At 38.2% G+C, this 22,959-nt stretch overlaps 1 pseudogene; it reads left to right on the top strand.

Moving 5' to 3' along the window:
- The first annotated feature begins 1,439 nt into the window (after nt 1-1,439).
- Nucleotides 1,440-1,543, top strand: LOC122901450 (annotated as a pseudogene).
- The last annotated feature ends 21,416 nt before the right edge of the window (nt 1,544-22,959 follow it).

Below are 22,959 nucleotides of genomic sequence, written 5' to 3'. Positions count from 1 at the left end.
GATACGTCTCCAAAGGCAAAGGAAACAAAAGCGAAAATAAACTTCTGGGACTTCATCAAAATCAAAAGCTTCTGCACAGCAAAGGAAACAGTCAAAAAAACAAAGAGGCAACCCACGGAATGGGAGAAGATATTTGCAAATGACAGTACAGACAAAAGGTTGATATCCAGGATCTATAATGAACTCCTCAAACTCAACCCACACGAAACAGACAAACACATCAAAAAATGGGCAGAAGATATGAACAGACACTTCTCCAATCAAGAAATACAAATGGCTATCAGACACATGAAAAAATGCTCATCATCTGATAATTGACTCTCTCTGCTTGACTGATTTCACTCAGCATAATCTCTTCCAGTCCCGTCCATGTTGCTACAAAAGTTGGATATTCGTCCTTTCTGATGGAGGCATAATACTCCATAGTGTATATGGACCACATCTTCCTTATCCATTCATCCGTTGAAGGGCATCTTGGTTCTTTCCATAGTTTGGCGACTGTGGCCATTGCTGCTATAAACATTGGGGTACAGATGGCCCTTCTTTTCACGACATCTGTATCTTTGGGGTAAATACCCAGGAGTGCAATTGCAGGGTCGTAGGGAAGCTCTATTTTTAATTTCTTGAGGAATCTCCACACTGTTCTCCAAAGAGGCTGCACCAACTTGCATTCCCACCAACAGTGGAAGAGGGTTCCCCTTTCTCCACATCCTCTTTCACTCATTTGTGGAGCATAACCAATAGCATGGAGGACAAGGGGCGTTAGAGAGTAGTAGGGAATTTGGGTAAATTGGAAGGGGAGGTGAACCATGAGAGACTATGGACTCTGAAAAACAGTCTGAGGGGTTTGAATTGGCGGGGGGGTGGGAGGTTGGGGTACCAGGTGGTGGGTATTATAGAGGGCACAGCTTGCATGGAGCACTGGGTGTGGTGAAAAAATAATGAATACTGTTTTTCTGAAAATAAATAAATTGGGGAAAAAAAAAAAAAAAGAAAATAAAGAAAAATAACAAATAAAGCAGAAGAAATAAAAATGAATCTGTAGCTGGACATAGCATAAATGAAACTGAAAAACATTAAGTATAAATACAAAAAATGTAAAGTCCCAAAGGAAAAGTCCCAAATAATCTACAAAAGACTGGAGACAGAACTAAGACAATGGGGTAATATATCCAATATTTTGAGAGACAGTAGACATCATCCTAGAAATGTACACTCGGGGGGCGTCTGGGTGGCTCAGTGGGGTAAGGCCTCTGCCTCCAGCCCAGGTCATGATCTCAGGGGTCGGGCTCTCTGCTCGGCAGGGAGCCTGCTTCCTCCTCTCTCTGCCTTCCTCTCTGCCTACTTCTGATCTGTCTCTGTCAAAGAAATAAATAAAATCTAAAAAAAAAAAAAAAAAAAAGAAAGAAATGTACACTCGGGTAAACCATAATTTAAAGGTAAAAATGCAGTGGCAGTATCGTAGCCAATGAGGTTTATCCGAGGCGCGATTATTGCTAATTGAAACTAAGATATTTTTCAGATAATAAAATTTCTAGAGAAAAAAAAAAAAAAATGCTCATCATCATTAGCCCTCAGGGAGATTCAAATTAAAACCACATTGAGATATCACCTTACACCAGTTAGAATGGCCAAAATTAACAAAACAGGAAACAACATGTGTTGGAGAGGATGTGGAGAAAGGGGAACCCTCTTCCACTGTTGGTGGGAATGCAATTTGGTGCAGCCTCTTTGGAGAACAGTGTGGAGATTCCTCAAGAAATTAAAAATAGAGCTTCCCTACGACCCTGCAATTGCACTCCTGGGTATTTACCCCAAAGATACAGATGTCGTGAAAAGAAGGGCCATCTGTACCCCAATGTTTATAGCAGCAATGGCCACAGTCGCCAAACTATGGAAAGAACCAAGATGCCCTTCAACGGATGAATGGATAAGGAAGATGTGGTCCATATACACTATGGAGTATTATGCCTCCATCAGAAAGGACGAATATCCAACTTTTGTAGCAAGATGGACGGGACTGGAAGAGATTATGCTGAGTGAAATCAGTCAAGCAGAGAGAGTCAATTATCATATGGTTTCACTCATTTGTGGAGCATAACCAATAGCATGGAGGACAAGGGGCGTTAGAGAGGAGTAGGGAATTTGGGTAAATTGGAAGGGGAGGTGAACCATGAGAGACTATGGACTCTGAAAAACAGTCTGAGGGGTTTGAAGTGGGGGGGGGTGGGAGGTTGGGGTACCAGGTGGTGGGTATTATAGAGGGCACAGCTTGCATGGAGAACTGGGTGTGGTGAAAAAATAATGAATACTGTTTTTCTGAAAATAAATAAATTGGGAAAAAAAAAAAAAAAAAGATCTGTCAGAAATTCCACTGTATGTTGTGGCCGTACACCCCCATCACTGAATTTTTAATGAAACGTCAATAAATTTCTATAGTGCTTTTTTGAATCAGATATTTGTTTCATTCTGATGCATTTCTTTGCTCTAAACAGCCTAAAAGTAATCTGGCATATTTTAATTATATACAAATAGAGTGTTGGAAAAAAAATTCTGTCATTCATTTAGGATTAATTAATTTACCTGATTGTCTTTTCCTCATGAGTATCACTGTATTGAAAATCCTGGGCTATGTATAAACTGTGAGGTGAGGAGATTGCATTCACTTTGTATCCAGGCACCTAAATTCTATTCAAATTCACTTACTTTATTCATTCTACAGATTTATTGTACAAACAGACATTGGGAACCCATGATATAAGGATCTGTCTACATAACAGAAATAAGATAAAAGTGTTTCCTGCCCTTATGCAACCTATGGTCTAAATTAGGTGGAAAATGTATGAGGGAACAGTGCCCCCAAATGAGCATTATTTGAAGAGAGAAAAAAAATAGAATTATTGAATGTCGTGGATTTGATATGTGACTTAATTCTCATACAGCTACTATGACATAGTTATTTAGTGACCCACTTGTAAGATAGAAATACTGCAAGTCAAAAAGATTAATTAGTCTGTTCAACATCACATGTATGGTATGGTAAGAGGTAGGGTAGGATGAGTGTTCCTTGATGGTGATCTTTGCAATACACCAACCTACGTTCCTTGAGGGCAAGGTCTTTTTCTTATAAATTTTGAAATTCTTATTACACCATAGAACATGGCCCACCGAAGGATAGGTTGAATAATTTTGTGTTGAATAAGGCCTTTGTAGGAAATTATTGGAGTACCCCAGGGATCAGTCCTTCTTTCTAGGAATTTCTCTTCTTAATCTGCTTAATCTTCTTAATCTGCTTCCTAGGTGCTATCCAATTCCATCACTTTAGGATATAATGTTAACTACTAAATTTTTATTTTTAGCCCCAAATGAATTTTGGACTTATTATCTACTGCTTACTTATCTCTCTGAGATGGTTTATAGATGTCTCCAGCCTAATGTATTGAATGAGAGCTCTTGATATCCCACTTTAAACCAGATTCACCACCTTCCACCTTATTCCCCACCTTAATGCACTCAGTTCAAGCCAAAGCCTTGCTGTCAGCAGCTTCTCCTCTCCTCTCCCATTCCATATGCAGTAAATTGGCAACTCCTTTGGGTGCCACCTTCAAAATGCACTTTGAAACCTATGCTTCTCACCATCCACCTCTATCTCCACCCCCGGTCTAAGCCAGTGCTGCTCTCCTATGGAAGTCAGCAAAAGCATCTTCACTCTTATTTATTTTAAAGAGAGAGAGAGAGAGGACGAGAGTGAGCCCACAAGTAGGAGGGGTGTAAGGAGAGAGAGAGAGAGAGAATCCCAAGCAGATGGAGACTGTCACATAGGCTCAATACCATGACCCCAAGATCACAGCCACAACTGAAACCAAGAGGTGGATGCCCCACTCATAGCACCACCAAGGTGCCCCTCCTTACAACTTTTAGAACACACTGACATGTTCTCACTTCAAAGCCTTTACACATATCCCTGCCTGATAGCCAGTCCCCCAATCTTCACATGGCTCACTTCATTAAGCTTTCTGTTAACGGAAACTGTATACACTTCTCTCTGTGTATATGCATGCAGTACAGTAGGGGTATAATAAATTAATATACTAAATACATGTGAATCACACCATGTATATAATGACCAAGTCTGGATAAAGTTGGAGTTTTTTTTCTTTGCTTTAAGAGATTTTCTTTTTCGGCACACTCCTGTGTGAACATTCATAATCACTCATTTGCCGGTTTCATTGCCATAGATCAGTCCCAGAAGCTGCCAAGGAAACCACATATAACCTCATACCATCCAATGTCTATGGCCAAGAAAGTAATAGTACATGTCGCCCTAAATTCATTTCTTTCACATTTGTCTTTGGTTACTTTTGGCAGTCATGGGAGTCTGGAGAACCTTGTTATCACTCTGAAACAAAACCGATTGTGGACCTGAGGTCAGAAGGAGGATGTGTTCTTTGGAAAGGAGAAGTTTCTTGGACAAAGTGCCAAAGTTAGACAGAGGTTGGACCATGTGCAGCAAGACAATGTCAAAGCAGCCTCTTATGGTTTGTCTCCCTCCCTATCCCATCTTGTTTCATGGATTCTTCTCCTACCCACTTAAGCCCCCATGTTGCATCACCACTTCCTCATAAGTGACTCTTAATCTCACGAAACAAACTGTGGGTTGCTGGGGGGAGGGGGGTTGGGAGAAGGGGGGTAGGGTTATGGACATTGGGGAGGGTATGTGCTTTTGGGTAAATTGGAAGGGGAGATGAACCATGAGAGACTATAGACTCTGAAAAACAATCTGAGGGGTTTGAAGTGGCGGGGATGGTGGGAGGTTGGGGTACCAGGTGGTGGGTATTATAGAGGGCACAGCTTGCATGGAGCACTGGGTGTGGTGAAAAAATAATGAATACTGTTTTTCTGAAAATAAATAAATTGGAAAAAAAAAAAAGCAGCCTGCTCTTGCCTGCGCTTTCCTTTCTTCCCCACCCCCAAAACCTTTGTGGCCAAACAACCAAAAATCAAAGTCACCTTCAAGCATTTGGACAAGATCCCAGCCTAGCCAGATGCATAAGAAAGCCTGCTTGGCAGCAAGTCTCCCAGAAATGAAGTATAGAAAGACTGGGCTCAAGTGTGGACATAGTTCTTCTCTTCTGCTGTCTCCAAGTTGTGAGATCCATCCATAAGTAGGCTGGAACCATGTTCTGGTCACAAATAATTTGCCCTCCCTTCACAAGTTTGCAGTTCATAGTTTATAAGGCAATATAATTTATTCTTGATTCACAGCTTTCTTTCCTCTAAAAACAGGGGTGGGGTTCATTAAGAAATGTGCCCAAGGGCAGTTTTTTAAAAGGTAAGAATTATTTGCCTTCACTCTTGATGTAGACTTTGGAGGCAGAGAGCTCTGGGTTTGAGTGGCTGCTTGAGCACTTAAGATCTAGGGGACTTTGGGCTTATTGCTTCATTTTTCTAAACTCTATTTACTCATGTCCAACATGGGGTTATTGTAATGATTTAATGAGGAAGTATATGCAGGATGCTTGGCGAACTATTAGCACATATCAAGTCTTAAATAAGCATTATTTACTTATTCCTTTAACAAATTTATACCTATTACACACTACCATGTTGCCAGGCACGACTGGGAGGTAAAGACACAGCACCAAATAAGGCCTCTTTCCCAGTGTGCTTTAAATTATAGATAGAAAGAAAGACAATAAACAAGCACAAACTAAAAGCTGATTAGAGTACCTAAGTTACCACTCCTCCTTTCATTAACTCTTAGCCATACACTAAGAGAAAGGTGCCACGTGTTCACATACACACATCTACATCCACACCCAGAGAACCTATCTCTCAGTATGCTCTTACTGCTGTGAACTCAGTATTAGAGTTGCTTCATAGACTGTGACAGTACCAGGTATTCTTTTTTATTCAAACCATAGTTTTTGAGGACATATTAAGCACTAGATTCAGTGTTGATGTTAGAAAAGAAGTAAAAGGTAATAATAAAAAAAATGTTTTCCCCATCCATCTGTTCGTGATTTTGTGGTAGACACAGACCACTAAATACACAATTACAATACCATTTATTATTTGTTCTATGGAATGCTCACGTCTCGGGCAACCTAGGAAGACTGAAAAGGAAGCAGAGAGCACCACTTCATGTGGCCTAAGAGAGACCTCCCCAAGAGGGTGAAATTGTGTGGAGTAACTCAGATTTAAACAGGTCAATAAATGAAGAATTTTCCATACACAGAGAACATTTTGTGGAAACAAATAACATAGAAAATTGTTTTTATATGTCTGGGCATTAGGGAGCTTCTATTCAATTTAACATCTTATACTCCAAGCAATGTGCTGCCAGTGGAAAACAAGAACAAGGCACAGTTTAAGGCAGGAGACCAATAAGCACACAAAAAACATTAATATATGGAGTAAGTGCCAAAATATAAGTAATACAAAGAAGGAGCAGGCTTCCAGCAGAATCAAAGATCAAAAAGAGAAGTTAGATGAAAGAATGGGTGTGCGGGCTGGAAGGGAAGCTTTCAGGACAGCAGGGCTAATCCGTATTAGGAGACTAAGGTCGAACACTGCCAAATTCTAGGAACTTCCGTTAACTTGTTACGGCTAGAAAGAACTCATCCTTCAGAATTCAAACACCACTTTTCAAGGAAGGCATTCCCTGAGCCCTCAGGTAAGATCAGATATCCCCCCTCCAGTTTCAGGTAGAAAGTAAATTCCATTATGAGAGACAGGACTACGTCACTCTTCCTCCGTGATGTTCTCCATTGCGTCTTATGATGCCTGACACAGAATGAGCTTCAACAAATAATAGATTGAAAGAGTGATTGCAAAGAGAAGGATTAGAAAGAATTGAAGCTGAAGGGTTACACAGGCACAATAACAGACAAGTGTATTTCACACTAGGAATTTGAAATCTAAAATCAGTGGTCTCCAAACTTTGGTTTCGTCACTTACCCTAGTTATTCAATGTTTGGGACATTCATTCCTAATATATGTACATTCATTAATATACAAATTTACATGTATTGCTCTAATGGATTTGTACATTATAAAATATGCAAAAACAAAATTAGAAAGCTTATTATAAAAAATAAACAGGAATAGATATCTTAATATGTCTTTCCTATGCCTCAGCACCAGATTATATGCCCCTAGGGTAGTCATATCCCTTTAGAAAACACTAGGGCATGAGAAGCCATAGAAGCATTCCAAGAACAATAATAGATATCCAAATTTGCATTTTAGGATGCTGTTGTAATTAGCCAGGTGATCCAGCCTATCGTATGCTCCTAAGCACTTCCCATCTCTGGTACCCTGCCCTGCAGTTCACATCTAGGTACCCAAAACATGGGAGTGAATGTTAACTATGAGGGCAAGCTGAATTCATCACTTCTCTTCTCCAGGTTTTTAGTCTTTTATGAAGGAATGCCAAGAAATAAAATAGTGATTAAGTTAGAGTTCCAGTGCTGTTCTTAATCAAGTTGGATTGAGAATATGATAAGGTCTCCTACCTCCATACTGAACACACAAATCAGAACTCAGGGGAAGCTGACTCTCTGACTGAATTGCAGCTGGCAGCGATGAGGCAAAGACCAGTCTCTGCTTCCCCCTTTTATAGTGTAGAGAATAGAAGCATGGGACCTCACTATGTGTATGACCAAGCAGTTCACAAAAATGAAAGAGTTGGGCCAACACAGCTGAAATGCCATTTCAATGGTTTTGCTCCAAGTTGGCAGAATTGTCAGGTTTTTGCCATCTCTCCAGTTACGGAAATCATTCATTCCTCACATCCTGGCAGGAGCAAGTGAGAAGATGGAGAAAAAACCTGGAATTATTCTCTATTAGCCCATCCTCTCTTGACAGTGGAGAATAGCAATCCCCTAGTGATAACGGGATAAATAAATAAATGTGACCCTTCCAACAGCAATGAAGAAAACCCAAACTGGAAATTAAGATGATAATCAAGAAAGTTCTAGCATTTTATTTTAGTGCCTTAAATAATGAGATATGCAACAATGGGCAAATCACTTACCTCTTCTGGGCTGTACTCTCTCCATCTGTAAAATAAGTGGATGATCTCTAAGGGCCCTTGTAACTCTGACATTTTATGGTTTCTATAAGATATTCAGAAATTATTCTTGAACTGCCTTTGTCAAAAAGCAATAAAATTTAATATAATATTTTAAAATCCACTATTCAAATACTAATGGACTTAAATGACAAGGGTGCTAGAAGAACTAAATGAAAATCTTGGACTTTCTGACCTAATCAATCAACATAAATGGATGGCAGGAAGAAGTACAGAGGATGAAATCCTGAACATTATTAGGAAAATGCACTTTTGAGTTAAGGAGTCAATCAGCAAGAATTTTACCAATTTTGAAATGTCCAATGTTAGGGATTCTGTGACACCAACTTGAGGCAGGACAGGACAAAGACTCCCATGGGTCAATAGTGATGAAAACCAAAGATGTACACATTCCATAATGGAAGGCAAAGATCTAGGGATACTCTGTGACATGAGAAACAGAGTGTACAGAGAGAAGCCATGTTCCAAAAAAGGACACCACTGTGCAGCTGTGCAGACAAAAAGGGATCAGCTGTCAGAATATGGGAATATTTTTAAAGATGATCAAATCAGAGCTGGTAAAACCTTTCTTCATCTGTTGGCTGTTTTAAATAAGTTACCCCATACATGGTACTGATTTCTAATGTTTAATTTATCAAATATGTATAGGTATATGTATGTGTGTATATATATATTATATATTTTTTTATTATAGATAGATCTTTACAGATGTAAATTCTGGACTCTCCATTCATGTATTTGTCTATATTAGCATAAATAACACAATGTTCAGTATTTTAATTATTATAGCTTTGAAGCATTTTACAGTTAGGGATTACATTTTTCTTGTGTCACACAATAACAGAAAACTCCCTATAGCCGCTTAGTGAAAGAAGAACTTTATCATTCTCACATAATAGAAAACTGAAAATTAGAGTCCAGTGCTGGTGCAGCCCTTGTGGACATCAGTAACAGAGGAATCTCTCATTTTGCTCAACTATCCTGGGTGCGGTTTTGATCTTCATGTCATTACTTCATGGTTGCAAGATGATTGCCTCACCTCCAGCACTCTATTTGTGTTCCAGACAAGAATAATAAAGAAGGCAAAGATCAGAAGGCATGTATGGGATCAAAGTATCTTTTCTTCTCTCTCTTTTTTTTTTAAGATTTTATTGATTTATTTGACAGACAGAGATCACACATAGGTGGAGAGGCAGGCAGAGAGAGGAAGGGAAGCATGCTCCCCGCTGAGCAGAGAGCCTGATGCGGGTCTCGAGCCTGAGCCTAAGGGAGAGGCGTCAACCCACTGAGCCACCCAGGCGCCCCAAAGTATCTTTTCTTTTAAAGAGCTTTTCTAAGAAGCCCTGCCTAAGAATATTAGTATGAACAGCAATAAATGGCCACTCTATCTGCAAAAGAGGTTATGAAATGTGTTTTATTATCTGAGCATACTACCTTGAGGAAAGTAAAGGGTAACCTTAATAAAAGTAAGAGAAACTTTGGCGTTGAGTAAGCAACTAACCAAATTTGCTTCTCTCCTCTCTAGATGATAGATAGATAGATGATAGATAGACAGACAGATAGATAGATAATAGATACCAGAGATATTTTATATATATCTATGCATACACACACACACACACACACATTTGGTAGGGAATTTTAATCTTATGCATTCATCCTTTTCAAGTTTTTTTCTGAAGTTTTGTGCAGCATTTCATCAGGAGAAATCTTAAAATCAGAGATTAGTAAATTTAGTGATAATTAACAGCTTTTAAAAATTAAATAAACTCTTCTACATTTATTCACTTTTGCTTGAATGGTCCCTATCAAAATGTTATAATTTTCTTCATATGGTTCTCACATGTTTTGTGCTAGGTTAATTTCTTGTCTAAAAATAAAAAAGATTTTATTTATTCATTTGAGAGAGAGTGAGAGCAAGAAAGATCACAGAGAGAGAGAAAGAGGGAGAAGTAGACTCATCACTAAGGAGGGAGCCAGATTTGGGGCTCAATCCCAGGACCCTGAGATCATGACCTGAACTAAAGGCAGACGCTTAACCTACAGAACAACCCAGGTGCCCCATAATTTCTAAGTATTCTAGATTCTATTTGGCTTTTAGATTTTCAATGTGATTTCTTTTATCTTTAAATTATTTTGTTTTGTTGATAACTGGAAAGCTATACTTTTTTATTAATCACGTATCAAGCTGACTTACTGAATTCCTTTATTAGACCAAACATTTTTTGTTGGCTCTTTTAAATTTGTACACTTAAATAATCATATTATCTGCAATAAAAGTCTTATCCATACTTACAGTGAAACATACTTTTATTTTTTCTTGTCAAATTACATTATTTCAGGAGTGAAGGGGAAACGATAAAATAATTTCATAGAATTGTACTAAATTTTATCAAATGTTTTCAGTTATATTTTAAGCTGATTATTTGGTTGTTTCTTTTTAATTGTTTAACAGTTACTTTTTAAAAAATTTTATTTTTGTAGTTTCAAAATTTTTTTTCCTGAGTTACTATTTTTATTTTATTTTTTAAATTTAATTTCATTTTTCCAGTGTTCCAAGATTCTTTTTATGCATCCCACCCAGTACTCCATGCAATACGTGCCCTCCCTAATATCCACTACCAGGCTCACCCAACACCTCACCCCCCTTCCCTCCAAATCCCTCAGTGTGTTTCTCAGAGTCCACAGTCTCTCATGTTTCATCTCCCCCTCCAATTTCCCCCAACTCTTTTCCTGTATTCTTCTCTCAATGACCTCTGTGTCATTTTTTATGCTCCACAAGAAAGTAGTTTCAAGTTTTTATTTAAATTCCAATTAGTTAACATACAGTGTAATTAGTTTCATGTGTCGAATATAAAATCACTTACAGACAACACCCAGTGCTCATCACAACAGAAGCACTCCTTAATCCCCATTACCTATTTAACCCATCCCCATACCCCTCCTCTCTGGTAACCATCAGTTTGTTCACTTTAGTTAAAAGTCTGCTTTATGGTTTGGCTCTCCCTTTTTCCACCCCCCCCCCAATTCATTTGTTTTGTTTCTTAAATTCCACATATGTATGAAGTCATATGGTATTTGTCATTCTCTGACTTATTTCACTTAGAATTATATTCTCTCTCTCCTCCCATGCCATTGCAAATGGCAAGATTTCATCCTTTTATATGGCCGAATAATATTCCATTGAGTAAATATACTATACTTTCTTTATTCATTCATAAATTGATGGACACTTGAGTTCTTTCCATAATTTGGCTATTGTTGATAATACTGTTATAAACATTGGGATGCATGTGCCCCTTTGAATAGTGTGTTTGTATCCCAAAGTGAGTTACATTTAAAAAAATTTAAGATGTGAACAATTCTTGCATTTTTGTGATAAAACCTCATTGCTGATGTTATTGTTAGTATTAGTAAACTGCTTGATTTGATATCCTAATGTTTTGTTCAGGATTATTTTACCTAAAAAGTTTGACATTTTTTTTTCCTTTTATCTATTTTTATTCATTTTTCGTATCTGGATTTTTCTAGGCTCATAAAACAAGTTGTTAAGTTTTATATCTTTTTATTTGATCTTGAAATTTTATATCATATGGGAAATATTTAATCATGAATGTTTATTAGGAATTATAATTTTAAAAATTATGTTTAGTATCTGTCTTAGAAGTTTATTTTAAGATCTCACTATTTCAGATTTATAACTTCTTGTGTCAATACTGGTAATTTTTAATTTTACTTTTAAATCAACTTTATAGAGGTATAATTTAAAAACAATAAATACAACCAATTTAAGTGTACAGATTGACGAGGTTTGACAAATTAAAATTCCCATGTAACCACTTGAACACCAAGAGATAGAACATTTATATCATCCTGATAAAGGCTCTTTAAAACATTTTTTTTAAGATTTTATTTATGTATTTGACAGAGAGAGCTCACAAGTGGACAGAGAGGCAGGCAGAGAGAGAGAGGAGGGAAGCAGGCTCCCCACTGAGCAGAGAGCCCAACTCGGGGTTCAATCCCAGGACCCTGGGATCATGACCTGAGCTAAAAGCAGAAGCTTTAACCCACTGAGCCACCCTGATAAATGCTCTTAAGACACTCTGTACTCGCTTCCTCTCCCTCACATACTAGACAATCACTGATCTGCTTTCTGTCACTATAAATCAGCTTGCTTACTCTAGAATTTCATATAAATAGAAGCATACTATATGTGCTCTGGATTCTTTTGCTCAGCATAATGTTTTGGAGAATCATTTATGTTGTTGCATGAATCAGCAGCTTTTCTTTTTAATTGCTGAGTAATATTCTAGTGTATGAATAGATGATTAATTTTTATCCATTTGCCTGATGAGGATATTTGGACTATTTTTAGTTTGAAGTTATTATGAATAAAACTGCCAAGAACATTTGTGTGCAAGCGTTTTGGTGAGCAAAATATTTTTATTTCTCTTTAGAAACTAGTTAGTTTTAGAATTGCTTGGACAAATAATAGTGCAATAAAAATAGTAGTTTTTATTTTTAAAAAAGTGCTGAACTTTTTTCCAAAGTACTTGCCATATTATATACTCTCAATACCAATCCATGAAATTTCCAGTTGCACTAAATCTTCTATAAAACTTAGTTTTGTCATTCATTTTATTTATGGCCATTTTAGGGGTTATGTAACTGGTCTCTCTTCATACCTAAATTTGCATTTCCCTGATAACTAGTTACATGGAACATCTTGTATATATCTATTGGCCACTCATATATCTTCTTTTGTGATATGTCCATTTAAATCTTTTTCCCATTTTTTATTTATATTTAGAAGATTCTGCTGTTGAGGTTCTTTCTATTTTCTGGTGCAAGATGTTTGCCAAATGCAAGATTTGCGAATATTTTCTTCTAGTCTGCAGCTTAACACTTCGTTTTTAAAAATTAATTAATTAATTTAAGAGAGAGAGGCAGCGTAAGCAGGGGAAGGGGCAGAGGAAGGGGAAGAAGCAGGCTCCCCACTGAGCAAGGAGCCCCACAGTGCACAATCCCAGGACCCTGGGATCGTGACCTGAGCCAAAGGTACGCTTAACCAACTGAGCCTTCCAGGTGCCCCTTAACATTTCATTTTCTTAGTGGTATATTTCCAACATCAGAAACATTTCATTTTGATTAAGTCCAACCTGTTGTCTCTTAACGTAGTACTTTTCATGTTCTAAGAGATCTTTGTTTAGCTCAGTATCACAATAAAGCACATCATACTTGTCCCCTTACTTCCTAAAAATACATAATTTACTCTCATGTCTGGGCATTTGCAACACTATTCCACTTGCCTGGTATATGGAATATTCTCCCCCTAGACCTCTGTAGCTTAGTCCTTCATTTTGATCTACTTTCTGTTCAGCGTTACCTACTCAAAAAAACTCTCCTTCACAAGCCACTGTAATTTTCCTGTTTGCTTTTAGAAGTCTTATAGTTTTAGCTCTCTCATTTAGGTCCATGGACCATTTTGAGTTAATTTCTTATGATTCAAGGTAAACATCTAAATTAATTTTTTGCACATGTATATCCAAGAGACTCTGTACCTTTTGCCAAAAAGATTATAGAATTGCCTTGCCATGTCTGTCAAAAATTAATTAATCATAAATATAAGGTTGTCATCCTAAACTCTAAATTCTGTTTCATTGATCTCTATATCTAACCTTACTCTAATACCACATGGTCTTAATTACTGTAGCTTTACAGTAAATTTTGTAATTGGCAAGTGTATTTCCTCCAACTTTCTTCTTCTTTAAAATGTTTTGGTTGGGGTACCTGGGTGGCTCAGTGGGTTAAAGTCTTTGCCTTCAGCTCAGGTCATGATCCCAGGGTCCTGGGATCAAGCCCCGCATCAGGCTCTCTGCTGAGTAGGGAGCCTGCTTCCCCCCTCTCTCTGCCTGTCTCTCTGTCTACTTGTGATCTTTGTCAAATAAATAAATAAAAAAATCTTAAAAAAAATGTTTTGGTTATTCTGTGTCCCTTACATTTCATATAAATTCTATAATCAGTTTGTCAAGTTCTGTGAGGAAAAAAAGGAAAACACTTGAAGGGTTTTTCTGAGGAATAAATTGAACCTGCAGATCAATTTGAGAATTGTTAATTAGCGATATTGAAAATGCCAATCCATGAAAATGTCTTAATTTATTTAGATCTTCTTTAATGTTTTTCAACAATGTTTTGTAGTTTGCAGTATACAACCCTGACACATCTTTTGCTAAATATATTCCTAAGTATTTTGCTCTTTGGAATGCCATTGTAATTGTAATCATTTTGTCATTGTCATTGTTTTCTTAATTTCATTTTCAGACTGTTCACTGTTAGCATATAGACGCATAATTGATTTTTGTATATTGATCTTATATGCTATCATGATGCTGAACTCATTTACTAGCTTTTTTACAAATATAGATTCCTTAGGATTTACTACATCATGTTTTTGCAAATAAAGACAGTTTTACAACTAGTTTTTCAATCTGGTTGCCTCTAATTTCATTTATTTGCCTATTATGTACTAAGTATATATTCATGCATTACCTTGTACTGATTGGAAACCTCGAGGGTGATGTGGTAAGAGGAGAAATGTTTGCCTTATGCTTGATCTTTAGAAGAATGCACATATGTTTTATGAAACAGAGAGGATGTTCCCCTTATTTTAAATAAATCCCTTGGGAAGAAATCGGAGGTTTTATCTAAAGTGAAAAATCTAAGTCTGATTCCTTTCCCACTTAAGGTTTCCAAAGCTGTTTTTGAAACCAACCAGCCAATCAACCACATGTATTTTTGTTTGTATGCTTCCTCTACCCCATCCAGTCTGACCTCAAGAAACCATTTTTAAATGTCCAAACTTCATGAGACAGCTGGAGAGATCAGACCCTCCCCCCACCCTCACTGGGTCCCCATCAGACACAGTGGAAAAGAGGAAATGAGGTGGCAGTGATCTAGGGATTTCTCTGAGGGCCCTCCTGGACACACGGCCCCTCACATGACTGAATGCTGGAAGGTAGGAAATAGATGAGACAAAGAGGGACTGGCGCTGATATGTTTTAAAGTGCTGTAAGATAATTTGTATAATCCTCAGGGAAGGGATTTTAGTCTATCTCATAGTAAATACTTAATACCTAGTAGCTCCTGATAATATTATGACCGCTATTACCATTAACCTTATCATTACTATTAAGATGTGCTCTGAATATACTCTCTTCTCTCTAAAGAGGTTTGATCATTCCTATTTTTCTAATGAAAAAAACCCATTAGAATAAAAATCCATTATGAGTATAACTGGTGACAAAAACGTACAAATCTGTTGACAATAATGATTGCGTGTCTCCTGTGTGCTGTTCCCCAGCCATAGAAGTGACCAGGGGGAATGCGGGGAGTAAGAAACTGTGAAGCTTCAGCTTCATGGGTAGGGGTGACCCCTCCCTCTTCATCCCCAGCTGTATGATGACAAAGCTGTCATTAGTTAGGGGAGCTCTGAATCCCAAGTGCAAGGACCTTATGCTGTGCTCGAGAGACAGGAAATCACTCCTGTCAGCTGGAGGGAGGGCGGGCGGGGGTGGAGAGCCAAGTGAGTAGGAGGAGGGAGGGATGCGGGTCTTGCAGGATCCTTGGTCATCTTCCCCTGTTAGGAGCTGTGGAAAAGCTGCTCTGAGCATCACTGCACAGACCCTCTCTGCAATAACAAAGAGATCACCTGGAGAGGAGGGCATTTTGGGGTGTGAGTTCTCTTTAATTCCTGGCCAAGGCAGCCACAACTGATGGAAGGTGGGTCTGTGAAGTAGAGTTCTGCCAGGGAGAGATTGGCACAAGAGAAATGGAGACAGTTAATTCTCAGGGGGTCGTCTTTGGCAAAATCCGCTATTGAGGCCTCATGCTACTTGTGCTCATAGCTGCCGAGAACCAAGAGTGCCATCTGCAAACTGTGACTCATAAACACTCTGTCAGTCTGCCATCTACTCTGACATCATAAAATAACAAGAAGCGGCATTGTAATAAAGAGGGGAGGTTTGCAGCCTACCAATTAAATGCATCTAATTTATTTCTCTTACAGCTGAGGCTTTATTTATTAGTAAACAGCTGCATTTGTTACACTTTTTTCTCAAAACGTGCCAACTGGCACTTTGGATGATCCATTAATCCTAAATAATCATCTGTGTACTCATAGATCCTGGATATATAGGCCTATATGTAGAAGAAGGTTATTAAAAAGCTAAAGCCTAACCTTGCCAGTCAGCTGGAGGGTGTAGCTCTGGGTGTCAGGCTGGGTGAGTTAATGTGACATGAAGTATGTGGATATGAATGAGGTCTGGCTGAGCTTTTGGAAAGATTTTGCATGTGGCTTTATCTCTCCCTTTCCCCCAAGTACATGTAGAGAAATGTGTATGTTAATTTTCTGCAATTGAGCATTGCCTGAATTCTTGTCAAAGTCTAATTAGCATGAGACAGAAGTAGATGATAGGGTTACCTGTTTTTAATTGGAGGTGGGATAAGAGGGAAAAGGTGTATTCCCTCAGCACCTGAACTTTCTCCAACCCTGCTAACTGGCATGTGCTTCTGAGGTTAGAGTTCTATTTTCATCTATTAAACGTGATGCCGGTACATACATACATGCATACAAACACACACACACCCCTCATTTTTATTTAGAAATGGCTGTGGTACATACAAAAAGGGTCCACTCTAACCCAGTTTTTGTTCATTTCCTTAATAAGTGGGAAGAGCAGATTACTGAGAATCACTGCAAGGGAGAAGAACTGTGTTCGGCAAAAACTAAACATCTCATTCAGCCACCTTAAAAAGGGAATTGATTTGTTGAATATCAACTTAGACTCATCCATATCCACTGATTATATAATGATCAGTTTCATTTTTTTTATTTTATTTGTCTTTTTCTTCCATTCCAGTGGATTCCCATTGAAATAAGTCTTTGGGGGCAATATTTTTATCTTTAAAAAGGGTTGGTCGTCCTTCTGAGTATTATGCTTTGTTTTTATTTTCTGGGAAGTAATTGTAAGTATAATCTATGCAGAAAGATATAAATGACTGACTTTGGCCTACTTTAAACTCAATTAAATTAGAAGCCCTCTATAATGTGACATTGAATTTATGGTTGCTTAAATTATCTGGCCGTGTGATGGTCACTGGAATATTATTGGTATACCAATATTCTGTCATGACACTTTTAAATTTTAAAAAAATATTGATAAAATGATGACTTTAATTTTATCTTTTTTAAAATTTTTCACAATAATACCCATTGACATAGGCTGGACATGCTGTTTAACTTGCATAATAATTGAGATTGCAATTTCAGTTAAAAAGTGAAGAGGAAATATAGAAGGAGGAGACAGTTGAAAAAATCAAAATACAATTTATAAAGGTTTTCCTTTTCCTTCATGAAGATAGAAACATTTTTTTATTCAATTACCAACATACAGTACACCATTAGTTTTTAATGTAGTATTCAATGGTGCATTAGTTGCATCTAACACCCAGTGTTCCTTACACCATATCACATGCCCTCCTTGATACCCATCACCCAGTTACCCCATCTCCCTACCCACCTCCCTTTCTGCAACCCTCAGTTTGTTTCCCAGAGTCAAGTGTCTCACGGTTTGTCTCCCCCTCTGATTTCTTTCCCTTCAGTTTTCCCTCCCTTCGCCTATGAGACCCTGCGCTATTTCTTATAGTTCACATATGAGTGAAACTGTATGATAATTGTTCTTCTCTGCTTGGCTTATTTCACTTAGCACAATATCCTCCAGTTCCATCCACACCGATGTAAATGGTAGGTATTCATCCTTTCTGATGGCTCATTAATATTCCACTGTGTACATGAAATACATCTTTTCCATTCATCTGTTGAAGGGCATCTTGCTTCCTTTCACGGTTTGGCTATTGTGGACATTGCTGCTATGAACATCAGGGTGTAAGTGCCCCCTCTTTTCCCTACATCTGTATCTCTGGGGTAAATACCCAGTAGTGCAATTGCTGGGTCAAAGGACAGCTCTATTTTTAATGTCCTGAGGAACCTCCATACTGTTTTCCAAAGTGGCAGTACCAGCTTGCATTCCCACCAACATTGTAAGAGGGTTTCCCTTTCTCCATATCCTCACCAACACTGCCGTTCCCTGTCTTGTTTATTTTAGCCATTCTGAGTGGTGTGATGTTGTATCTCATTGTGGTTTTGATTTGTATCTCCCTGATGGCAAGTGATGTGGAGCATTTTTTCATGTGTCTGCTGGCTATTTGCATGTCTTCTTTGGAGAAATATCTGTTCATGTTTTCTGCCCATTTCTTGACTGAATTATTTGGTTTTTTTTGGATATTGAGTTTGAGAAGTTCTTTAGGGATCTTGGATACCAGACCTTTATCTGATGTCATTTGCAAATATCTTCTCCCATTTCATAGGTTGCCTTTAATTTTGCTGACTATTTTCTTTATCTTTGTGTATGGTGTAAGAGAATAGACCAATTTCATTCTTCTGCATGTGGCTGCCCAATTTTCCCAGCACCACTTATTGAAGAGACTTGTCTTTTTTTCCACTGAATATTCTTTCCTGCTTTGTTGAAGATTAGTCGACCACAGATTTGAGGGTCCATTTCTGGGCTCTCTATTCTGCCAGTACCATGTTGTCTTGATAATCACAGTTTGTAATATAGCTTGAAGTTTTTAATATTTGCATCCCTCTCCTTTTTTTCCTTTGCCAAAGATAAATTTCTAGATGACATTTTTCGTGAACCATACTAAGAGATCACTAAAAGTTACATGTTGAAAGCATGTCTCATAATGGACAGATAATAATCAATGAATATACACATATCTGTTGGAAATAGTCATAAATCAAATGTGCTATGTTATTTACAAAGTTGGTTCCCAATTGATATGTGGGGTTTTATCCAGAGTGTCTGGATCTGAAAGCTGTGGGAATTTCAGTAAGTTGCTCAACCATTCTAAGACTCAGTTTCTTCTTTTTAAAATGTGGCTAATCCCAGTCCTTGCCTCAGAGGATTATTACATGACTGAATGAGTGGATTCATATGAAGTGCTTAGCTCAGTGTCTAACACCTACAAGCTGTCAATAAATGTTAAATTTAAAAAGAATCAAATCTGTACAAAAACCAGGTGGAAGGTATTAAGGAGGGTACATATTGTATGGAGCACTGGGTATGAAGCAAAAACAACGAATTCTGTTATGCTGAAAAGAAATTAAAAAAAAAAAAGGAAAAGAAGAAATAACCACCAATTAGGACTACTACTGTGGGCTTGGTCTTTTTGAGATTCCACATTTCAGAGAGTGTTAAGTATGCTGATGAATGCTAATGTTAGCGGAATAACAAGTTATTTTACAAGAGTCTCCTGTGTCTTCAGTACAGTAGTATGCTGGAGTGGGCTAGTTTGTGCTCATCTTTTGCCAATTTCCTGTATAACAAAGTCTACATTCAGTGGTACCACAACGGTAGAGATGGTAGTATTATTTACAACACAGAAATCAGCAAATTCTATGAAGGGGGCCTATTCCACTCCCAACTGGTGTTAAATATTTATCGGCTCATCCTCCCTGTGGAGAACAAAGCCTAAATGCAGAAAATGAGTCCCTTACCTAGCCACTGTGCAGCCAGTTGAAGAAATCCTTGCAGGTGTCTAATTAAGAATAGGTCTTGGTGTCCTCACTCACAGTGTCATTACTCTCAATGTCACATATAACTAACACAATCACTGTCTTTCATTTGACAGCACACTAGAAGCAGCAAATTAAGAGGCAAGGAAGATGGCAAAAAGGAAGCAGGCAAACACCTAACTGACATGAACATTCAAAGATGTATATAATCTGAGGTTGTTTACTGTAGTTAAAAAAAAAAAGAAAAGAAAAAAGCACAGTGTAGCCTGAAGTCCTTTACTCACAGCACTTCAAAACTCTTGTGTTCCTAAAGAACTCCATGAGTTATCAAAGAAGTAATAAGGTATGATTATTTATTATATAATATGTTTGCTGCCTCTGATTGGTTAGTGTGGAATATATTTAGTCACAGTCTACAAGTTAGGATATCAATGCTGAATGGGATCTTGGGGACCATCAAATCCAGTAGATTTGAAATCTTTTAGCCAGAGGACAATATTTTGGATGATCTGTTGTCTAAAAACCAAATAGCTCTGCTTTGCAGTCTTTTCCTCCCACAATGAAGCATATCCCTCCTGCAGAAGTCCTTGGGCACATTAGAATACAGGCTCACGGAGGGAGGATACTTCCCACATGTTCCAGACTTAGAGATAAAATATAGACTTCTTTCAGTCAACCACAACTTTACTAGGAAACGAAGCTTAGCCTAACTCTTGCTCTGGGGAAGGAATCACATGAGAGGAAGTTCTTGGGGTTAGGTCAGGAGTTGAAAATACTTATATCCCAGAAACCATGCTATTGAGCTCTGAATAACAGTTTAAGCTAAAGACTGATAACATTAATACCTACTACTTATTTGCTACTGGCTATATGTCAGGCATTATGTCAGGCATTTAATACTTGATAATTCTACTTGATAATTACCATGGAAAATCTCACTTGACAGGTGAGCAATTCAAGGCTGGGAAGGTTAAGAAACTTCCCTAAGGTCATTCAGCTGGTATAGCCAAATGCTCACAGTGACTTTAAAGCCTATACACTAGAACACAGTACTCATTTGTTTCCCCAATATGCTACATAAACAGGTTACACACAGTCCTAGAAAGTGTCCTGCTCTGATTGACAGAACTGGAGAGACCAGAGACAATTGTCAAACTCAGAGTACCAAACGAAGGCACCAAGCTGGCAAGATAAGAATGAGCTAAAACAGTGGGATCAAAGGAGAAATCTTGGACTACAGCTTGCTTTAATGGGCTGGAGAGAGCAAGATAAATGCAACTCAGCTGCTCTTACAGAATCCAGATTTGGGTGAGCAGTTTGGTGCAGAATTTCCAAGAGATGTTAAGTGGTTTTCCTGCAATCACGTGGCCCGTTAGCAGTCCAAATCCATCAACTACATCATAACTTAGGGAAGAGTCTCCTTGAAATTAATGTGATCATATTAAAGAGCTCTGGCACTAAAAAGACTTAACTTTACTAATAAAGAAAAGTATTTTTTTGTGAACCTTACGAAGCCAAATAACTGAGCCTTAGTTCAATCTGGAGTATAAATTCAAATATATGGCCCTAAATAATCTTGAAATCCAGAGCCTAGAAATCAATGTTTATGACTTCCTTCTTTGAATTTTTGATCTGCACTACCGTTACCTGTCTTACGAGACTAGAACAGAGCATCAAGAAGAAATGATGAAAGAGACTTCCTCCTGGTGGCCCAACCTGGAGGAAAGAGTAGAGGCAAAACCACCCTTAATCACTGCCAGACAATCATTTTGTTCCTACCATCAAAATATGAAACAACTGAGTCAGGGAACAAGCTGGATTCTGTATACCCTCTACACAATCAACAATTAAAACTGCAGTTGGCTATAAACATGTTGTTCCCTTCCAAGAGCCCCATTTTAATGTCCTGTATGGTGTGTGGTGACTGGACTAAAAGGTACAGATAAAACTAGAGTTCATCTGCTCTTTTGTCTACTCCTTCCCTGACCCTCCCTTTTGCTGAAAAACCATTTTGTTTCCCTTTACTGCCCTTTGAGTTTGATGGGGCAGATGTGAATATATTTCATAAAATCGAGCAGATTATCTCCCCCCTCCCATCTCACCATGCAATGGCAATCATTAAGTCCCTGAAAGCCCATGGTGCCAACAATATTGGTCCAATAAGTAAAGCCGCACTTCCAAAACAGATGGGAATGATGTTTCTTTGCCACTGGGTGAAATTGCTTTAAAAAGCGTCAGCAACAAACATAGGGAGGGAAAGCTGAACCATTGCTGCTGGAAGTCCAGCCACATGTAATACTCGCTGCTTAAAAATCCAATATTGCATTTGTTTCATTATAGTACTTTGTCCATCAGCTCATTTGAGTCTATTAACTTAATTGTTCTTTATTAACAAATGGGTCATTCTCTCTGGCAACAGAGCAAAGCTCAAATGCCAGTTAAATACTTTGATAAATGCAACACCCCCTTCCACTCTGCTCCCCCCCGACATGCTGTGAATACACATGCGTGCGTGCACACACACACGCAGAGATACTTAATCAAATGTATTTATACAAAAGGAACATATCAGAAATTGGTTTTTAGAGTTAGCAAGCTGGGAGGAGTGTCTGTCTTTACAAGTAGATCCTATAATTATATATCATATCTCTTACAAATGTGTTTCATGCCTCTGGTAAAAATGTTCTTACTCTATAAAATGAGCTAATGTTTTAGCTAGAGAGAACAATGACAATAATCTTTTGGCAAACCTTTTTCCAAGGAAGCTCTTCTTTAAAATTGTGGGTACTTTTTCTCATTTTTCTCACTCAGTAATTTTTCCCGTTGTTATTATTCATTCTTCGCAATTTAAAAAAATAAGCAAACAAGATTTCCTATTGTCTTTTTGTATCCTTTCTCTTCCCTCCCAGCCCCCAACACACATCCCCTTCTTCTTAGGTGACATTATCCTACTCACCAAACCTGTAACTTTAACAGAGGGTGACAGGGTGACCTTGACGACAGATGTTCTTATGGCAACAGATGGCACTGGCAAACCCGAGAAGCTGCTGTATGCCGTCTCCGTGCCACCTGTGCCTGGTCAGATTGAGTCCATCAATTATCCAGGCTGCCCCATCCCCTGCACAGCCAGTCAGATGGATTGGCCCAGAAGGTTTGCTGTGTGCATGACAATAGGCAAGGGGCTAGTGAGGAAGCAGTCAGGTGAGAGGGTTTCCCTCCTTCCCTCTCC

The sequence above is a fragment of the Neovison vison genome, chromosome 2 (assembly GCF_020171115.1).
Source record: "Neovison vison isolate M4711 chromosome 2, ASM_NN_V1, whole genome shotgun sequence".
Lineage (NCBI taxonomy): Eukaryota > Metazoa > Chordata > Mammalia > Carnivora > Mustelidae > Neogale > Neogale vison.
The sequence above is the reverse complement of the archived record's forward strand: the minus strand, read 5'-3'. Positions and strand labels throughout refer to the sequence as shown.